Raw genomic sequence first — 19,426 nt, forward strand, 5'->3', positions numbered from 1 at the left:
GGCGAGTCCAACAAGTCCGTAAGGCCCCGTAGAGCATCCCTAGCGCCTTGCTTCGCTCGCCTTCGAGCTCCAACCACGTTTCCGTGCACGACCGAACCCCGGCGGCCGCAGCCGAGCTCGCCGCCGTCGACTCCGGCCACCCCAGGCCCAGCCACGGCCACCGCCCGACGCGCCATCGAGCTAGCTTTCCAACGCACCTAGCCGCACGCCGTTTGGAGCACCACAGAGGAAACCCGGGGCACATGTACGCCGCGGACCTCGCCGGCGACTAACCGCCGGCGGGTTTGACTTGTTCGACCTGGGGTTTGACCCCCCCAGAGTCACTGACGCGTGGGCCCCGTCGGCCAGGTGGTTAGCTTAGTGCTAATCACTGTTAATTAACCCCCCTGACACTGACCAGTGGGCCCCAGCGCCACTAACTCTTAATTAGGATTAAACTAATCTCTGTTAAACCCCCCTGTCACTGACGTGTGGACCCCACACGTCAGGTTTGACCCCAGCCAGCCGCAGTTGACCGCTTACGTCGTGCTGACGTCATGCTGGCGCAATATATATATTTCTGGATTTAAATTTAATCAGGAAATTCCAGAATATAATTTAAACTTCAAAAATTCATAACTTTTATTCTGTAACTCCAAATCAGACAAATTATATATGAAAAATGATCAGAAAAATCCAATCTATCCATCTGTACCATTTTCATGCATGATAGAACAACTTATAGCTGCTGTTTAGCACAAATCAATTAAATGGCATTTGAATAATCACATATGGACTTTAAATTTGAATCTTGTATTCAAACCAACTTCATTTAATTTGTTGCTAGTTGCATTAGCTCAAAACACATTCATTTTGCCATGTCATGATCATGCATCATATTGTGCATTGCATTGATTGTGTTCCCTTCTATGTTGCCGGTAATTGTCCCCTCTCGATAGACGTGATACCGATGATGTGATCGTTGACACTGATGAAGACTCAATGCTATCTTCAGAAGTGCCAGGCAAGCAACCAACCATTTATTCATATCGATACAATCCCATGTTCTCGCTCCTGCTCTCTTTTACTGCATTAAGACAACGCGATTCAAACTGCTGTGTGCTACGGTAGTTGAACCCATTTCCTCTGCATAACCTGTCATTGCCACAGTAACTAGATGAAACCCACTAGCATGTGTAGGAGTTGATTGAGCCATATGTATGTGTTGTTCCTACCTTGCTATGCCTGCTATGCTTAGAGTCGGGTCAGGTCTGGTTCATCTGGGTGATGGGCTAGAGTGAAATGATTATGTCGGTAATGAGAGTGGTGTGGTGAACACGATTTGGTAAAGGTATCGATGAGAGGCCATGTAGGAGTACATGGTGGGTTGTTTCATTGAAGCCGACCTTAAGCACTGAGATCTGTATGTGTGATTTAAGAATCAGCTACTACCATGCATTGGGCCCGAAACCAATGGACCCTCTCGACTTCTTATTCACCCTAGTTCTCCGTCCAGGAGTTGCAAGTAGTTTCTGGTGTTTGTAGCCTACTGGAGGCCGTGGACAGCGCTGACCTTAGGGGTGGGCTGTGATGCGGTAGGTACGTGGCCGGGTGTACCGAATACCCGTTAGGTATCTCGGGAACCCTGTTCACATCATTCGGGGCCGTATGGGAAACCTCGGCCGGACTCCCTGCGGATGGAACCTGAATAGGCGATAAACCTGGACTGGAGGCTTAGGTGATTAGGTAGGTCGTGGCCGACACCCACGTTGGGCTTCCGCTTGAAGGTTGCCGAGTACATGTCGTGTAAACGACGGTAAGTGGTGAGAGCGTGTATGAAGAAGTACACCCCTGCAGGGTTAACATGATCTATTCGAATAGCCGCGTCCGCGGTAAAGGACTACTTGGTTGCCTATACAGTTCATAGACAAGTAAATGGAAACTACTAAAAGCCTCAAGATAAGTGTGAGTGCCGAGGATGGCTCTTCTGTAGGAAGACGGAGGCGGATCCTCGGTAGTGTATTGAAGTGGTGGGTAGTGGACTCGTGTGCGCAAAACCATTTCAAGTTGGAGTATCGTAGGATAGTCTAGCCAAGAGTCAAAGCTGGCTTGCTGCAATAACTCCACCAACCCTTCTTGACAATGTGCATGTATGTAGGATCTGATGTAAGTCTTGCTGAGTACCCTTGTACTCATGTTGCTGTAATTTACATTTTTCAGAAGACGCTGCAACCCCTTCTGATGGGTTCTACGTAGACGTTGACATCAACGAGTAGGCTAAAGGCCCAGGTGGTGATCCTGAGCTTATGAAGGACCACGTAGTATAGTTAGGCTTTCCAAGCCTCTTTTATTTTACTAGTTGTCTGTACTCAGACAAGTTACTTCCGCTGCTGGTTTGTATGACTGTATGACTTGAATGTTGGGTCGTGAGGCCCGTTCCTTTGTGTATGTTATGTATGGCTCCCTGAGCCTTAAATAAAGTACTTGTGTCGTAGAGTCATGTTGTGATGCTTCGTTGTATTTGCACATATCGAGCATATTGTGTGTATGATTGAAATGCTTGGTATGTGTGGGATCTGACTATCTAGTTGTTTATCTTTAGTAGCCTCTCTTACCGGGAAATGTCTCCTAGTGTTACCGCTGAGCCATGGTAGCTTGCTACTGCTCTGGAACACTTAGGCTGGCCGGCATGTGTCCTTCTTCGTTCCTGTGTCTGTCCCTTCGGGGAAATGTCACGCATTGGGTACCGGAGTCCTGTTAGCCCGCTACAGCCCGGTTTACCGGAGTCCTGCTAGCCCAGTGCTACAGCCCGGACCCACTTGCTAATGACCGACACGTTCGAAGCTGGGTCATGGATGCCTGTCCCTGTAAGTCTGTGCCACTTTGGGTTTACGACTAGCCATGTCAGCCCGGGCTCCTTATCATATGGATGCTAGCGACACTGTCATATACGTGTGCCAAAAGGCGCAAACGGTCCCGGGCAAAGGTAAGGCGACACCCGTGGGAATACCGTGCGTGAGGCCGCAAAGTGATATGAGGTGTTACATGCTAGATCGATGTGGCACTGAGTCGGGGTCCTGACAAGAGGTGCACCGGCATGAGAAAGCATTTAAAATGAGGAAAGGAATATGATCAACACTAAAAGCTTGAATTGAATCCACCAGAGAAGAAAAGAGAACGGAGAATATTGAACTTGAAGCTCCGTTAGTATCTTCCTGAGAATCACCGGATAAGAACATTGACGGACAAGAATGGAGAGACTTCCCATCAATAAGATGGATACTAGATTAAGATATCTGAGTCCTTGAATAAAAGGGTGGGAGGGAGGGAAAAACAAAGGCAACTTGGGACGAATGAAACAAACACCATTCAGAAAACTGAGATTGGATCTTGCAAATGGGAAGAAAATGATAGTATCATCTTGAAGAGGAGCACACCGGTTGAGAAGAAATTGAGATGGCAAACTCGATGATCAAGAAGGATTAGTATTCACATGGAAATATGAGAACACCGCTTAGGAAAGGTATGCAATCAACACTTGACATTGAAGCAACTCGAATACCACAACTCAAAACAAAACAAAGGATTGGCTTGCAAAATAAGTTGGAAACAAACATATGATAGATCCCATATCGTATCATGTGTCTGTGATACGTCTCTAACGTATCTATAATTTTTGATTGTTCCATGCTATTATATTATCTATTTTGGATGTTTATGGGCCTTATTAAACACTTTTATATTATTTTTGGGACCAACCTATTAACCCGGAGCCCAGTGCCAGCTTCTGTTTTTTCCCTTATTTCAGTGTTTCGCAGAAAAGGAATATCAAACGGAATGAAACCTTCGCAAGAGTTATTTTTCGAACGGAAGCAACCCAGAAGACTTGGGGTGTACGTAAGGGAAGCAACGAGGAAGGCACGAGGCAGGGGGCGCGCCCTCCACCCTCGTGGGCCCCTCGTGGCTCCCCTGACGTATTTCTTCCTCCTATATATACCAATATACCCTAAAACCATCGGGGAGCAGAATAGATCGGGAGTTCTGCCGCCAGAAGCCTCCGTAGCCACCGAAAACCAATCTAGACCCGTTCCGGCACCATGCCGGAGGGGGGAATCCCTCTCCGGTGGCCATCTTTATCATCCCGGTGCTCTCCATGACGAGGAGGGAGTAGTTCTCCCTCGGGGCTGAGGGTATGTACCAGTAGCTATGTGTTTGATCTCTCTCTCTCTCGTGTTCTTGAGGTGGCACGATCTTGATGTATCGCGAGCTTTGCTATTATAGTTGGATCTTATGATGTTTGTCCCCTCTCTACTCTGCTGTAATGGAATGAGTTTTCCCTTTGAAGTTATCTTATCGGATTGAGTCTTCAAGGATTTGAGAACACTTGATGTATGTCTTGCGTGGGATAACCATGATGACAATGGGTTATTCTATTGATTCACTTGATGTATGTTTTGGTGATCAACTTCCGGGTTCCACCCATGAACCTATGCATAGGGGTTGGCACACGTTTTCGTCTTGACTCTCCGATAGAAACTTTGGGGCACTCTTTGAAGTACTTTGTGTTGGTTTAAACAGATGAATCTGAGATTGTGTGATGCATATCGTATAATCATACCCACGGATACTTGAGGTGACATTGGAGTATCTAGGTGACATTAGGGTTTTGGTTGATTTGTGTCTTAAGGTGTTATTCTAGTACGAACTCTAGGATATATCGAACGGAAAGAATAGCTTCATGTTATTTTACAACGGACTCTTGAATAGATCGATCAAAAAGGATAACTTTGAGGTGGTTTCGTACCCTACCATAATCTCTTTGTTTGTTCTCCGCTATTAGTGACTTTGGAGTGACTCTTTGTTGCATGTTGAGGGATCGTTATATGATCCAATTATGTTATTATTGTTGACAGAACTTGCACTAGTGAAAGTATGAACCCTAGGCCTTATTTCCTAGCATTGCAATACCGTTTACGCTCACTTTTATCATTATTTACCTTGCTGTTTTTATATTTTCAGATTACAAATACCTTTATCTACTATCCATATTGCACTTGTATCACCATCTCTTCACCGAACTAGTGCACCTATACAATTGACCATTGTATTGGGTGTGTTGGGGACACAAGAGACTCTTTGTTATTTGGTTGCAGGGTTGTTTGAGAGAGACCATCTTCATCCTACGCCTCCCACGGATTGATAAACCATAGGCCATCCACTCGAGGAAATTTGCTACTGTCCTACAAACCTCTGCACTTGGAGGACCAACAACGTCTACAAGAAGAAGGTTGTGTAGTAGACATCAAGCTCTTTTCTGGCGCCGTTGCCGGGGAGGTGAGTGCTTGAAGATATATCTTTAGATCTTGCAATCGAATCTTTTAGTTTCTGGTTTTATCAATAGTTTAGTCTATAAAATAAAACTACAAAAAATGGTATTAAGGGTACCTCATATGCTTCATCTTCTTAATATCTATCATGAAAATAAGGATTCGGATAATTGTGCTCAAGTGCTAGAAGAAGAATGCATTAGAATGTTTGGCACTAAATATTTGAATGATGAGCATGATTGCAATGTTGTTAGTATGAATTCCTTGAATATCCATGATGCTAATGATATGCAAAACTACAAGCTTTGGGAAGCTATGTTTGATGAAGATGATATTTTTTGTCCCCCAAGTTTTTATGAGCAAATTTATTATAATGAGAGCATGCCCGATATCTATGATGATTATTGTGATGACTTGTTTGCTATAAAGAATAATTATATCCATGAAACTTGTCATCATGATTTTAAGTTTCAATTGGATTATGCCTCACATGATAGTTATTTTGTTGAGTTTGCTCCCACTACTATTCATGAGAAGAAATTCGCTTATGTGGAGAGTAATAAAAATTCTATGCTTGTAGATCATGAAAAGAATTCTTTATGTGATAGTTATATTGTTAAATTCATTCATGATGCTACTGAAAATTATTATGAGGGAGGAATATATGCTTGTAGGAATTGCAATAATATCAAGTTTCCTCTCTATGTGCTTAAAATTTAGAAGTTATGCTTGTTTTACCTTCCTATGCAAGTTGATTATTGTTCCCATAAGTTGTTTGATCACAAAATCCCTATGCATAGGAAGTGGGTTAGACTTAAATGTGCTAGTCATATTCTTCATGATGCTCTCTTTATGTTTCAATTCTTATCTTTTATGTGAGCATCATTGAAATCGTCATGCCTAGCTAGGGGCGTTAAACGATAACGCTTGTTGGGAGGCAACCCAATTTTATTTTTGTTCCTTGATTTTTGTTACTGTTTAGTAATAAATAATTCATCTAGCCTATGTTTAGATGTAGTTTTTTGTGTTTAATTAGTGTTTGTGCCAAGTAGAACCATTGGGAAGACTTGGGGAAAGTCTTTTTAATCTTGCTGTAAAAAACAGAAACTTTAGCGCTCACGAGAATTGCTGACATTTTTATTTGGAAAGTGATATTTAGTTAATTATCTTTGCAGATGATTAATAGACAAATTACTCGGGTCCACCTATTTATTTGAGAATTTTATGAGTTCCAGAAGTATACGTTTGATATAGATTACTACAGACTGTTCTGTTTTTGACAGATTCTGTTTTCATCGTGTTGTTTTCTTATTTTGATGAATCTATGAGTAGTATCGGAGGGTACGAACCATATAGAAGTTGGAATACAGTAGATATTACACCAATATGAATTTAGAATGAGTTCATTACAGTACCTTATGATGGTGATTTGCTTTCTTATACTAACGGAGCTTACGAGTTTTCTGTTAAGTTTTGTGTTGTGAAGTTTTCATGTTTTGGGTAAAGATTCTATGGACCATGGACTAAGGAGTAGCAATAGCCTAAGCTTGGGGATGCCCAAGTCCCCCCAAGGTAATATTCAAGGACAACCAAGAGCCTAAGCTTGGGGATGCCCCGGAAGGCATCCCCTCTTTCGTTTTCGTTCATCGGTAACTTTACTTGGAGCTATATTTTTATTCACCACATGATATGTGTTTTGCTTGGAGCGTCAATTTATTTTTTTAGGATTTCCTTGCTGTTATTTAGAATAATGTTTTGCATCTTTTATTTCAATAAAAGTGGCATTGATAGTCTTTACTATGTCTATTTTACAAGTCCACATGTTGCTGTTTGAAAACAGAAAGTTTACCGCTGTTGCAAAAATTCCCTAGAAAAATCAGAATGTGATAAAATGTTGAAACCTTTTTCATAAGATCTGATAAATTTACTTCTGTTGGAATTTCTTTTCATAATTTTTGGAGGTAGGGAAGTGTGTATCTTTCTGCACTCTTTACAGACTGTCCTGTTTAGGCAGATTGCTGTTATGTTTGAATTGTTTGCATATGTTTGCTTCTTTAATGATTCTATTTGAGGATAGGACTATTAAATATGCAGAGGCATTTAGTATGCAATGTTGAATAATAATTTTAGTGATTTTCTACAGTAGAGTATGATAAGTTTTTTGCATTGGTTTATACTAACTTATCTCACGAGTCCTTGTTGAGTTTTCTGTGGATGAAGCTTTTGAGATTTAGGGAGACCGTGATATGAGAGGAATTAAGGAGACACAAAAGCTCAAGCTTGGGGATTCCTGAGGCATCTCAAGATAATATTCCAAGAAGTCTCAAGCGTCTAAGCTTGGGGATGCCCCAGTTGGCATCCCACCTTTCTTCTTCAACAACTATCGGTTAGTTTCGGTTGATCCTAAGTTTTTGCTTCTTCACATGATGTTTGCCATTCTTGGGATGAAATTTTATTTTGTTTTGCTTGCTGTTTGAATAAAATATCAATATCTGAAATTATTAAATGGGAGAGTCTTCACATAGTTGCATAATTATTCAACTACTCATTGAGCTTCGCTTATGTCTTTTGGAGTAGTTTGTCATTTGCTCTAGTGCTTCACTTATATCATTTTAGAGCATGGTGGTGGTTTTATTTTATAGAAATAAATGAACTCTTATGCTTCACTTATATTATTTTTAGAGTCTTTAGAACAGCATGGTAGTTTGCTTTGGTTATGAAATTAGTCCTAATATGATGGGCATCCAAGAGGGATATAATAAAAACTTTCATATAAAGTGCACTGAATACTATGAGAAGTTTGATACTTGATGATTGTTTTGAGATATGAAGATGGTGATATTAGAGTCATGCTAGTTGAGTAGTTGTGAATTTGAGAGATACTCATGTTAAAGTTTGTGATTCCCGTAGCATGCACGTATGGTGAACCGTTATGTGATGAAGTCGGAGCATGATTTATTTATTGATTGTCTTCCTTATGAGTGGCAGTCGGGGACGAGCGATGGTCTTTTCCTACCAATCTATCCCCCTAGGAGGATGCGCATAGTACTTTGTTTCGATAACTAATAGATTTTTGAAATAAGTATGTGAGTTCCTTATGACTAATGTTGAGCCCATGGATTATACGCACTCTCACCCTTCCACCATTGCTAGCCTCTCTAGTACCGCGCAACTTTCACCGGTACCATAAACCCACCATATATCTTCCTCAAAACAGCCACCATACCTACCTATTATGGCATTTCCATAGCCATTCCGAGATATATTGCCATGCAACTTTCCACCGTTCCGTTTGTTATGACACGCTTCATCATTGTCATATTGCTTTGCATGATCATGTAGTTGACATCGTATTTGTGGCAATGCCACCGTTCATAATTCTTTCATACATGTCACTCATGAGTCATTGCACATCCCGGTACACCACCGGAGGCATTCATATAGAGTCATATTTTGTTCTAAGTATCAAGTTGTAATTCTTGAGTTGTAAGCAAATGAAAGTGTGATGATCATCATTATTAGAGCATTGTCCCAGTGAGGAAAGGATGATGGAGACTATGATTCCCCCACAAGTCGGGATGAGACTCCAGATGAAAAAAAGAGAGGCCAAAGAAGCCCAAATAATTAAAAAAGAGGCCATAAAAAAGGGAGAAGGCCCAAATAATAAAATAAAAAAAATAAAAAAATGAGAGAAAAAGAGAGAAGGGGCAATGCTACTATCCTTTTACCACACTTGTGCTTCAAAGTAGCACCATGCTCTTCATGATAGAGAGTCTCCTATGTTGTCGCTTTCATATACTAGTGGGAATCTTTCAGTATAGAACTTGGCTTGTATATTCCAATGATGGGCTCCCTCAAAATGCCCTAGGTCCTCGTGAGCAAGCGAGTTGGATGCACACCCAGTAGTTTCTTTTGTTGAGCTTTATACACTTATAGCTCTAGTGCATCTGTTGCATGGCAATCCCTACTCACTCACATTGATATCTATTGATGGGCATCTCCATAGCCCGTTGATAAGCCCAGTTGATGTGAGACTATCTTCTCCCTTTTTGTCTTCTCCACAACCACCCTTCTATTCCACATATAGTGCTATATCCATGGCTCACGCTCATGAATTGAGTGAAGATTGAAAAAGTTTGAGAACATCAAAAGTATGAAACAATTGCTTGGCTTGTCATGGGGGTTGTGCATATTTTGTGTGGTGAAGATAGAGCATAGCCAGACTATATGATTTTGTAGGGATAACTTTCTTTGGCCATGTTATTTTGAGAAGACATGATTGCTTTGTTAGTATGCTTGAAGTATTATTGTTTTCATGTCAATATTAAACTTTTGTCTTGAATCTTATGGATCTGAATATTATTGCCACAATGAAGAAGATTATATTGATAAATATGTTAGGTAGCATTCCACATCAAAAATTCTGTTTTCATTTACCTACTCGAGGACGAGCAGGAATTAAGCTTGGGGATGCTGATACGTCTCCAATGTATCTATACTTTTTGATTGTTCTATGCTATTATATTATCTGTTTTGGATGTTTATGGGCCTTATTAAACACTTTTATATTAGTTTTGGGATTAACCTATTAACCCAGAGCCCAGTGCCAGTTTCTGTTTTTTCTCTTGTTTCAGTGTTTCGCAGAAAAGGAATATCAAATGGAGTCCAAACGGAATGAAAACTTCGCGAGAGTTATTTTTGGATCGGAAGCAACCCAGAAGACTTGGGGTGTACGTAAGGGAAGAAACAAGGAAGGCACGAGGCAGGGGGGCGCACCCACCCCCTGGGTGCGCCCTCCACCCTCGTTGGCCCCTCGTGGCTCCTCTGACGTATTTCTTCCTCCTATATATACCAATATACCCTAAAACCATCGAGGAGCAGAATAGATCGGGAGTTCCGCCGCCAGAAGCCTCCGTAGCCACCGAAAACCAATCTAGACCTGTTCCGGCACCCTACCGGAGGGGTGAATCCCTCTCCGGTGGCCATCTTCATCATCCCGGTGCTCTCCATGACGAGGAGGGAGTAGTTCTCCCTCGGGGCTGAGGGTATGTACCAGTAGCTATGTGTTTGATCTCTCTCTCTCTCTCTCTCTCTCTCTCTTGTGTTCTTGAGGTGGCACGATCTTGATGTATCGAGAGCTTTGCTATTATAGTTGGATCTTATGATGTTTCTCCCCCCTCTACTCTCTTGTAATGGATTGAGTTTTCCCTTTGAAGTTATCTTATCGATTGAGTCTTTAAGGATTTGAGAACACTTGATGTATGTCTTGCGTGGGACAATCGTGGTGACAATGGGTTATTCTATTGATTCACTTTATGTATGTTTTGGTGATCAACTTGCGGGTTCCGCCCATGAACCTATGCATAGGGGTTGGCACACGTTTTCGTCTTGACTATCCGATAGAAACTTTGGGGCACTCTTTGAAGTACTTTGTTTTGGTTTAAGTAGATGAATCTGAGATTGTGTGATGCATATCGTATAATCATACCCACAGATACTTGAGGTGACATTGGAGTATCTAGGTGACATTAGGGTTTTGGTTTATTTGTGTCTTAAGGTGTTATTCTAGTACGAACTCTAGGATAGATCGAATGGAAAGAATAGCTTCATGTTATTTTACTACGGACTCTTGAATAGATCGATCAGAAAGGATAACTTTGAGGTGGTTTCGTACCCTACCATAATCTCTTCGTTTGTTCTCCGCTATTAGTGACTTTGGAGTGACTCTTTGTTTCATGTTGAAGGATAATTATATGATCCAATTATGTTATTTGTGTTGAGAGAACTTGCACTAGTGAAAGTATGAACCCTAGGCCTTGTTTCCTAGCATCGCAATACCGTTTACGCTCACTTTTATCATTAGTTATCTTGCTGTTTTCATATTTTCAGATTACAAATACCTTTATCTACTATCCATATTGCACTTGTATCACCATCTCTTCGCTGAACTAGCGCACCTATACAATTTACCATTGTATTGGGTGTGTTGGGGACACCAGAGACTCTTTGTTATTTGGTTGCAGGGTTGTTTCAGAGAGACCATCTTCATCCTACGCCTCCCGCGGATTGATAAACCTTAGGTCATCCACTTGAGGGAAATTTGCTACCGTCCTACAAACCTTTGCACTTGGAGGCCCAACAACGTCTACAAGAAGAAGGTTGTGTAGTAGACATCAGTCTGTTGGAAAGATATTCTAGGAGCTACTTGCATTCCAACTTATAAACTCCCAAAACTTTCTGGTTATGCAATCAGGTGTTGGGGATATAGGGGAAGCATAATATCTCACCCAAACTAACAATACCTACATACAGCGGTATCCATCCTTCAACACATAACCAATAAACCTTCGGAAATCGTCTACCTCAACCTTTGAAAAGCATCCGTTATACGAGTTATGGCAATACTCCCGAACTCCCGCCCTTGTACTAGGTGGCGTCGAGGTTATCTCACCAACAACTGCATAAAAGAGATTTTCGATGTCGGCGAACTCAGGTATTCCAGAACTGCAACGATAAAATTGTGACGACAACATCTTGGAGCTCAACTCCCCGGGGCACTTCCATAACCCCTAAATGTCAGGAGGCACCAAGAACAATGTTCTCATCACAAAACCATCGAAATGATTCCAAGATACCCGCGTGATCCTAATTTTTTTGTGAAATTTTAGAAGAGGAGAGTCAAAACTTCTATGTCAAGATGCCTCACCAGAGCGACGTAGGGACTGGGGAGTAAAAGAATCCTACTCTTTGATATATATAATCCTAAGACTAAAACATTTTGTTCTAGACTCAACAACGTTAGCGATTCGATCAAGCAGGGGGCTCCTAAGTTGGGGAAGGCTCTGATACCAACTTGTAACACCACAATGCGGCTCCCACATGTCGGGGCACGACTTAGAGGCATAGCCGCATGGTAGTTTAGTCACAAGTGGGGTAATCTTCACACAATCCCATGTACTGAATAAGAAAGGGATAAAGAGTTGGCTTACAATCACCACTTCACACAAATACAAGTTAAACATACATCATCCAGAATACAATCAAGGTCCGACTACGAAACCAAAATAAAATAAGACAACCCCAAATGCTAGATCCCCGATCGTCCCAACTGGGCTCCACTACTGATCAGCCGGAAAAGACTCAAAACAACGATAAAGATCTTCATCGAGCTCCCACTTGAGCTCAGTTGCATCACCTGCACTGGTATCATCGGCACCTGCATCTGTTTGGAAGTATCTGTGAGCCACGAGGACTCAACAATCTCACACCCGCGAGGTCAAGACTATTTAAGCTTATGGGTAGGAAAAAAGTAGTGAGGTGGAGCTGCAGCAAGCACTAGCATATATGGTGGCTAACATACGCAAATAAGAGCGATAAGAGAAGCAACACAACGGTCGAGTAACTAGAAGTGATCAAGAAGTGATCCTGAAGCTACTTACGTTCAAGCATAACACAAGAACCGTGTTCACTTCCCGGACTCTGCCGAGAAGAGACCATCACGGCTACACACGTGGTTGATTCATTTTAATTAAGTTAAGTGACAAGTTCTCTACAATCGGATATTAACAAATTCCCATCTGCCCATAACCGCGGGCACGGCTTTCGAAAGTTCAAACGCTGCAGGGGTGTCCCAACTTAGCCCATCACAAGCTCTCATGGTCAAATGAAGGATATTCCTTCTCCCAGGAAGACCCGATCAGACTCGAAATCCCGGTTACAAGACATTTTGACAATGGTAAAACAAGACCAGCAAAGCCGCCCAGTGTGCCGACAATCCCGATAGGAGCTGCACATATCTTGTTCTTAGGGCAACACCGGATGAGACATCCTACGAGTAAACGCAAACCTCAAGTTTCCCTGAGGTGGCCCCGCGGTCTACTCGGTTCGGACCAACACTTAGAGAAGCACTGGCCTGAGGGGGTTAAAATAAAGATGACCCTTGGGAGCGTGACTCCCAAGGGAAAATTAGGTGGTGGTGAGGCAAATGGTAAAACCAAGGTTGGGCCTTGCTGGAGGAGTTTTATTCAAAGTGAACTATCAAGGGGTTCCTGAGGTAGTCCTGGATTAGGGGGTCTCCGGACAGCCGGACTATATCCTTTGGCCGGACTGTTAGACTATGAAGATACAAGATTTAAGACTTCGTCTCGTGTACGGATGGGACTCTACTTGGCGTGGAAGGCAAGCTAGGCAATACGTATATGTATATCTCCTCCTTTGTAACCGACCTTGTGTAACCCTAGCCCTCTCTGGTGTCTATATAAACCAGAGGGTTTTAGTCCGTAGGACAACATACAATCATACCATAGGCTAGCTTCTAGGGTTTAGCCTCTCTGATCTCGTGGTAGATCTACTCTTGTACTACCCATATCATCAATATTAATCAAGCAGGACGTAGGGTTTTACCTCCATCAAGAGGGCCCGAACCTGGGTAAAACATCGTGTCCCCTGCCTCCTGTTACCATCCGCCTTAGACGCACAGTTCGGGACCCCCTACCCGAGATCCGCCGGTTTTGACACCGACATTGGTGCTTTCATTGAGAGTTCCTCTGTCTCGTCGCCGTTAGCCTTGATGGCTCATTCAATCATCGTTAGCGATGCAGTCCAGGGTGAGACTTTTCTCCCCGGACAGAATTTTGTATTCGGCAGCTTTGTACTGCGGGCCAACTCGCTTGGCCATGTGGAGCAGATCGAAAGTTACGCCCCTGGCCACCAGGTCAGGTTTGGAAGCTTAAACTACACGGCCGATATCCGCAGAGACTTGATCTTCGACGGATTCGAGCCTCTGCCTTGTGCGTCACGCGGTGACGGTGAGTACGATTTAGCTCTACCATCAGACAGTGTTCAGGAGATCGCACCGGCAACTGCTCCGACCCTCAATTCGGAGCCAGTTGCGCCGTCCATGGACGGGTGGATGGACCCTGCCACGGAGGCCTTACCCTCAGCAGCGATCAAGCCGAACATCGACCTTACCCTGTGCGAGAGCCGTGTTGTCAGACTGCCGGACACTTCTCCGGCCATGGACTCCGAACTGCCTGCGCCCGTTCCTAGCGAATCCGATTGGGCGCCGATCATGGAGTTTACCTCCGCGGATATTTTTTAGCACTCGCCCTTTGGCGACATACTGAACTCATTAAGGTCTCTCTCCTTGTCTGGAGGATCCTGGCTGAACTATGTCCGGCAGGATTGGATACGGATGACGAAGAAATTCGCTGCCCACCCACCACCCACTTAATAGCCACTGTCAACGACTTAACCGACATGCTCGACTTCGACTCCGAAGACATCGATGGTATGGACGACGATCTGGGAGACGAAGAGGAACCACTGCCCAGAGGGCACTGGACAGCCACCTCATCATACGATATATACATGGTGGACACACCCAAAGAAGGCAATGGCGACGAGATAGTGGAGGATGACCCCTCCAAGAAGCAACCCAAGCGCCAATATCAGCGGCGCTGCTCTAAGTCTCGCCAAAGCAAAAGTGGTGATACCGGCACAGGAGATAATAACACTCTGGATAGTGCCGAAGATGGCAACAATCTCCTCCAGCACGATTTGGGACAGGAGGATGGAGAGGCCAGCCCTCCAAAGAGAGCGGCAGATGGAGAGGCGGAGGATAATTACATGCCCCCTCCGAAGACGAGGCAAGCCTCGACGATGACGAATTCGTCGTGCCAGAGGATCCCGTCGAAAAAGAGCGCTTCAACCGCCAGCTTATAGCCACGGCAAATAGCCTTAAGAAAAAGCAGCAGCAGCTTCAAGCTGATCAAGATCTGCTAGCGGACAGATGGACTGAAGTCCTCGTGGCCGAAGAATATAAACTCGAACGCCCCTCCAAGAGTTACCGAAAATGCAGGTTGCTACCCCGACTGGAGGAAGAAGCGTATGACACGGCTGATCGGCAACCTCGTGGCCGCGATAAAGAGGCATTCCAGCCAAAAACTCAGCCCGCACCCCGACATCATTCAAATAAAAAGGCATGGGGAAATACGCCAGACCTGCGAGACGTATTGGAGGACAAAGCAAAGCATGCAAGATCAATCTACGGATCACGAGGGCGCGCCACTATGCGAGACGATAAACGTCATGCCGGATACAGTAAAAGTAAATCCGGCCAGGCTGAACACAGCGGGCAAGACCCATTCGAGCTGCGTCGCGATATAGCCCAATACAGAGGCGCCACACACCCCTTATGCTTCATAGATGAAGTCATGGATCATAAAATCCCAGAGGGCTTCAAACCCGTAAATATAGAATCATACAACGGCACAACAGATCCTGCGGTATGGATCGAGGATTTCCTCCTCCACATCCACATGGCCCGCGGTGATGACTTACACGCCATCAAATACCTCCCACTAAAACTCAAAGGACCAGCGCGGCATTGGTTTAACAGCTTGCCAGCAGAGTCCATTAGCTGTTGGGAAGATCTGGAGGCCGCATTCCTCGACAACTTTCAGGGCACTTATGTGTGACCACCAGATGCCGATGACTTGAGCCAGATAATTCAGCAGCCAGAAGAATCGGCCAGGCAATTCTGGACTCGGTTCCTAACAAAGAAAAATCAAATCATCGACTGTCCGGATGCAGAGGCCCTAGCATCTTTCAAACACAACATCCGTGACGAGTGGCTAGCCCGGCACCTTGGTCAGGAAAAGCCGATATCTATGGCAGCCCTCACGACACTCATGACCCGCTTTTGTGCAGGAGAAGACAGCTGGCTGGCTCGCAGTAATAACATATCAAAGAACCATGGTACTTCGGATACCAAGGACGACAATAGCAGGTCACGTTGCAACAAACATAAGCGCCGCATTAACAGCGATAATACTGAAGATACGACAGTCAATGCCGGATTCAAAGGCTCTAAACCTGGTCAGCGGAAAAAGCCATTCAAACGAAGCACTCCGGGCCCGTCCAGTTTGGAACACATACTCGACCGCTCATGTCAAATACACGGCACCCCCGACAAGCCAGCCAACCACACCAATAGGGATTGTTGGGTATTCAAGTAGGCTGGCAAGTTAATTGCCGAAAACAAAGATAAGGGGCCACATAGCTATGACAAGGAAGAGCCGCGGCAGCCGAACACCGGAGGACAGAAGAGGTTCCCCCCACAAGTGCGGACGGAGAACATGATATACGCAACCCACATCCCCAAGAGTGAGCGAAAGCGTGCGCTCAGGGACGTATATGCGTTGGAGCCAGTCGCCCCAAAGTTCAACCCATGGTCCTCCTGTCCGATCACTTTCGATCGCAGGGACCACCCCACTAGTATCCGTCATGGCGGATTCGCCGCATTGGTCCTATACCCAATCATTGACGGATTTCACCTAACTCGAGTCCTTATGGATGGCGGCAGCAGCCTGAACCTGCTTTATTAGGACACAATGCGCAAAATGGGTATAGACCCCTCAAGGATCAAACCCACGAAAACGACCTTTAAAGGCGTCCTTCCAGGTGTAGAGGCCCATTGCATAGGCTCAATTACACTAGAAGTTGTCTTCGGATCCCCGGATAACTTCTGAAGCGAAGAATTAATCTTCGATATAGTCCCGTTCCGCAGTGGCTATCATGCACTGCTCGGGCGAACCACATTTGCAAGATTTAATGCGGTACCGCATTATGCATTCCTCAAGCTCAAGATGCCAGGACCCCGGGGGGTCATCCCAGTTAATGGAAACACAGAGCGCTCTCTCCGCATGGAGGAGCACACTGAGGCCCTCGCAGCAGAAGCGCAAAGCAGCCTCTCAAGGCAATCCACCAGTTCGGCATTTCAAGACCCGGACACCTTCAAGCGCGCTCGGAGTAATCGACAACTAGACCGCCTGGCATGATCTGAGCTCGTGTAGCAATGAGGCCCCACCCCGTCCCAAGCCAAACGGCGAAATTTGTGCCACGCGTACATAATTACGCATTAAAAATACCATGGGCACAGGCAGGGAGGGGGTAAAACCACGGCACGCCCCAATACGCGGCTTAAACTGCACTAGGGGCTTCCCGCTTCGTTATTTTTCTCTTTCAGGACTTTAATCTCTGGAAACCCTGTCCGGCAGCATGATTGCCGAACACATGATGCATCAACCAAGGAGGCAGAAAGCTACATCACACCACGGAACTCCCAGGTGGATTACGATAACGAGTGAAATATTTGCTTTAATACTATTCCTCAGCTTGCCCTTGGAAGGGACATAGTCCTACTTTTTGCTTATCGCACTATCTGTATCATTCTGCTTTAACGCACGTTTTTGAATAAACAATGCATAGCATTAAGACTATTATTGCATTCTTATATATATATGTGTGTGTGTTCATTAATGACGCCTTGCAACCGTACACTTTGGTACGGCCAATACACCAGGGGCTTAAGTACCCCACAATATGGTGTGAGAAGTCTGAACACTTTCACAAGTGCGGCACCCCGAACTTATAGCATTATATGCATCAGCTCCGAATCATGTCTTTGGTCAAATGTTGGGTTTGCCCGGTTCCTATGTTTTGGTACCTTACGTTCCGCTCTATCGGCTAAGGTAGCACTAGGAGAACTACTGCGATTGTGCCCCGGTTCTGCTGGGCTAAGCACCTCAGTAGAGAAAGCTAAAACTGACTGTCATGATAAGGCGAGAGACTGGTCACTATCCGGCGAGGTTTCGAGTTCCTAAATACTTATGCCACTTAGAGCGAGGAGCCGGTCCTGTCCGGCTTAAAGGCGTGTATCGCACCCCGAATTCGGCCTTCCGAATACCAGGGGCTTCGCCGAAATTTAAAATTATAGAATTCTATGGCTAAGTGAGAGTGATAGAGCATTATTAGTCCGGTTGCCTTGTGCGCTGTGCTGAGCACCTCCCTCGAAGGACCCAAAAATGGGAACAAGATTGCTCAGGTTTATCCCGAACACCCTAACACTCATGGCATGGGGGCAGAAGCCGAGGACTAGCCATCTCTCAGATTGGATAAACATCCAAACAGAAGGTAATATTTTAAATTCAAACAAGCGTTGCATAGCGTATATGAAATAAGTTTTCATCATAGCGTATTCAAACAAGCAAGTTTACTCAAATATTACATCCTTTGGACATTCGTCCGCTACAAGACGGGCACCCTTTAGGACACCCTCATAATAAATTTCAGGGGTGCGATGCTCCTTGCCCTGCGGCGGTCCTTCCTTGATCAGCTTCATGGCGTCTAGCTTGGCCCATTGCACCTTAACACGGGCGAAAGCCCGACATGCACCTTCGATGCAGACGGACCGCTTGACGGCTTCCAGCGGTGGGCAGGCATCCACAGGCCGCCTCACCAGGCCGAAGAAACTGTTCGGAAGGGCGTCGCCAGTCCATAGCCGGACTATCAGGCCCTTAATGGCCTGTTCGGCCGCCTTGTGTAGCTTGACTAGCTGCTTCAGCTGGTCGCTCATAGGCACCGGGTGTTCGGTGCCAGTATATTGAGACCAGAATAGCTTCTTTGTTGAGCTTCCCCCCTCAGCCTGGTAAAACTATGCGGCATCCGACACGCTGCGGGGCAAATCTGCGAATGCTCCTAGAGAGCTCCGGACTCGGGTAAGTAATAGGTAATTTACTTTCACATGCTTGCTTTGCATATAGAATGCCTTACCCGCCGCTATCTTCTTAATCGCATTAATATCCTGGAGGGCCTTCTGTGCTTCAGCCTTGGCACTCTTTGCACTTTCACGGGCGGCAGCAAGCTCGGACTCTCGCGTCTTCGAGTCACGCTCCAACGCCTCATGCTTCGACACGAGAGCTTGGAGCTCTTGCTGCACCTCGCCCACCCGTGCCTCTTGCCTTTCCCGCTCGGTGCGCTCCTTGGCTGCTTTGTCTTCGGCCTCGGATAACGCTTGCTTCAGGGTCGCCACCTCAGTCGTGGCCCCTGGCAAATATACGATGATCCCGTCATTTTGCAATTGTGTCTTCTTTTATATATACATATCTATAGACAGGGTATTACTTACCCTTGTTCTCCTTGAGATGCCTCTTGGCAAGGCCGAGCTCTTTCTTGGACCCCTCGAGGTCCTTCTTCAGTGTGGCGACCTCTGCAGTCAGTGCGGCTGAGGCCAGCAGCGAAGCCTGCATACGCATATAGACATACTTATGTTAGACTCC

This window comes from Triticum dicoccoides, chromosome 1A (genome assembly GCF_002162155.2).
Source record: "Triticum dicoccoides isolate Atlit2015 ecotype Zavitan chromosome 1A, WEW_v2.0, whole genome shotgun sequence".
Taxonomy (NCBI): Eukaryota; Viridiplantae; Streptophyta; class Magnoliopsida; order Poales; family Poaceae; genus Triticum; species Triticum dicoccoides.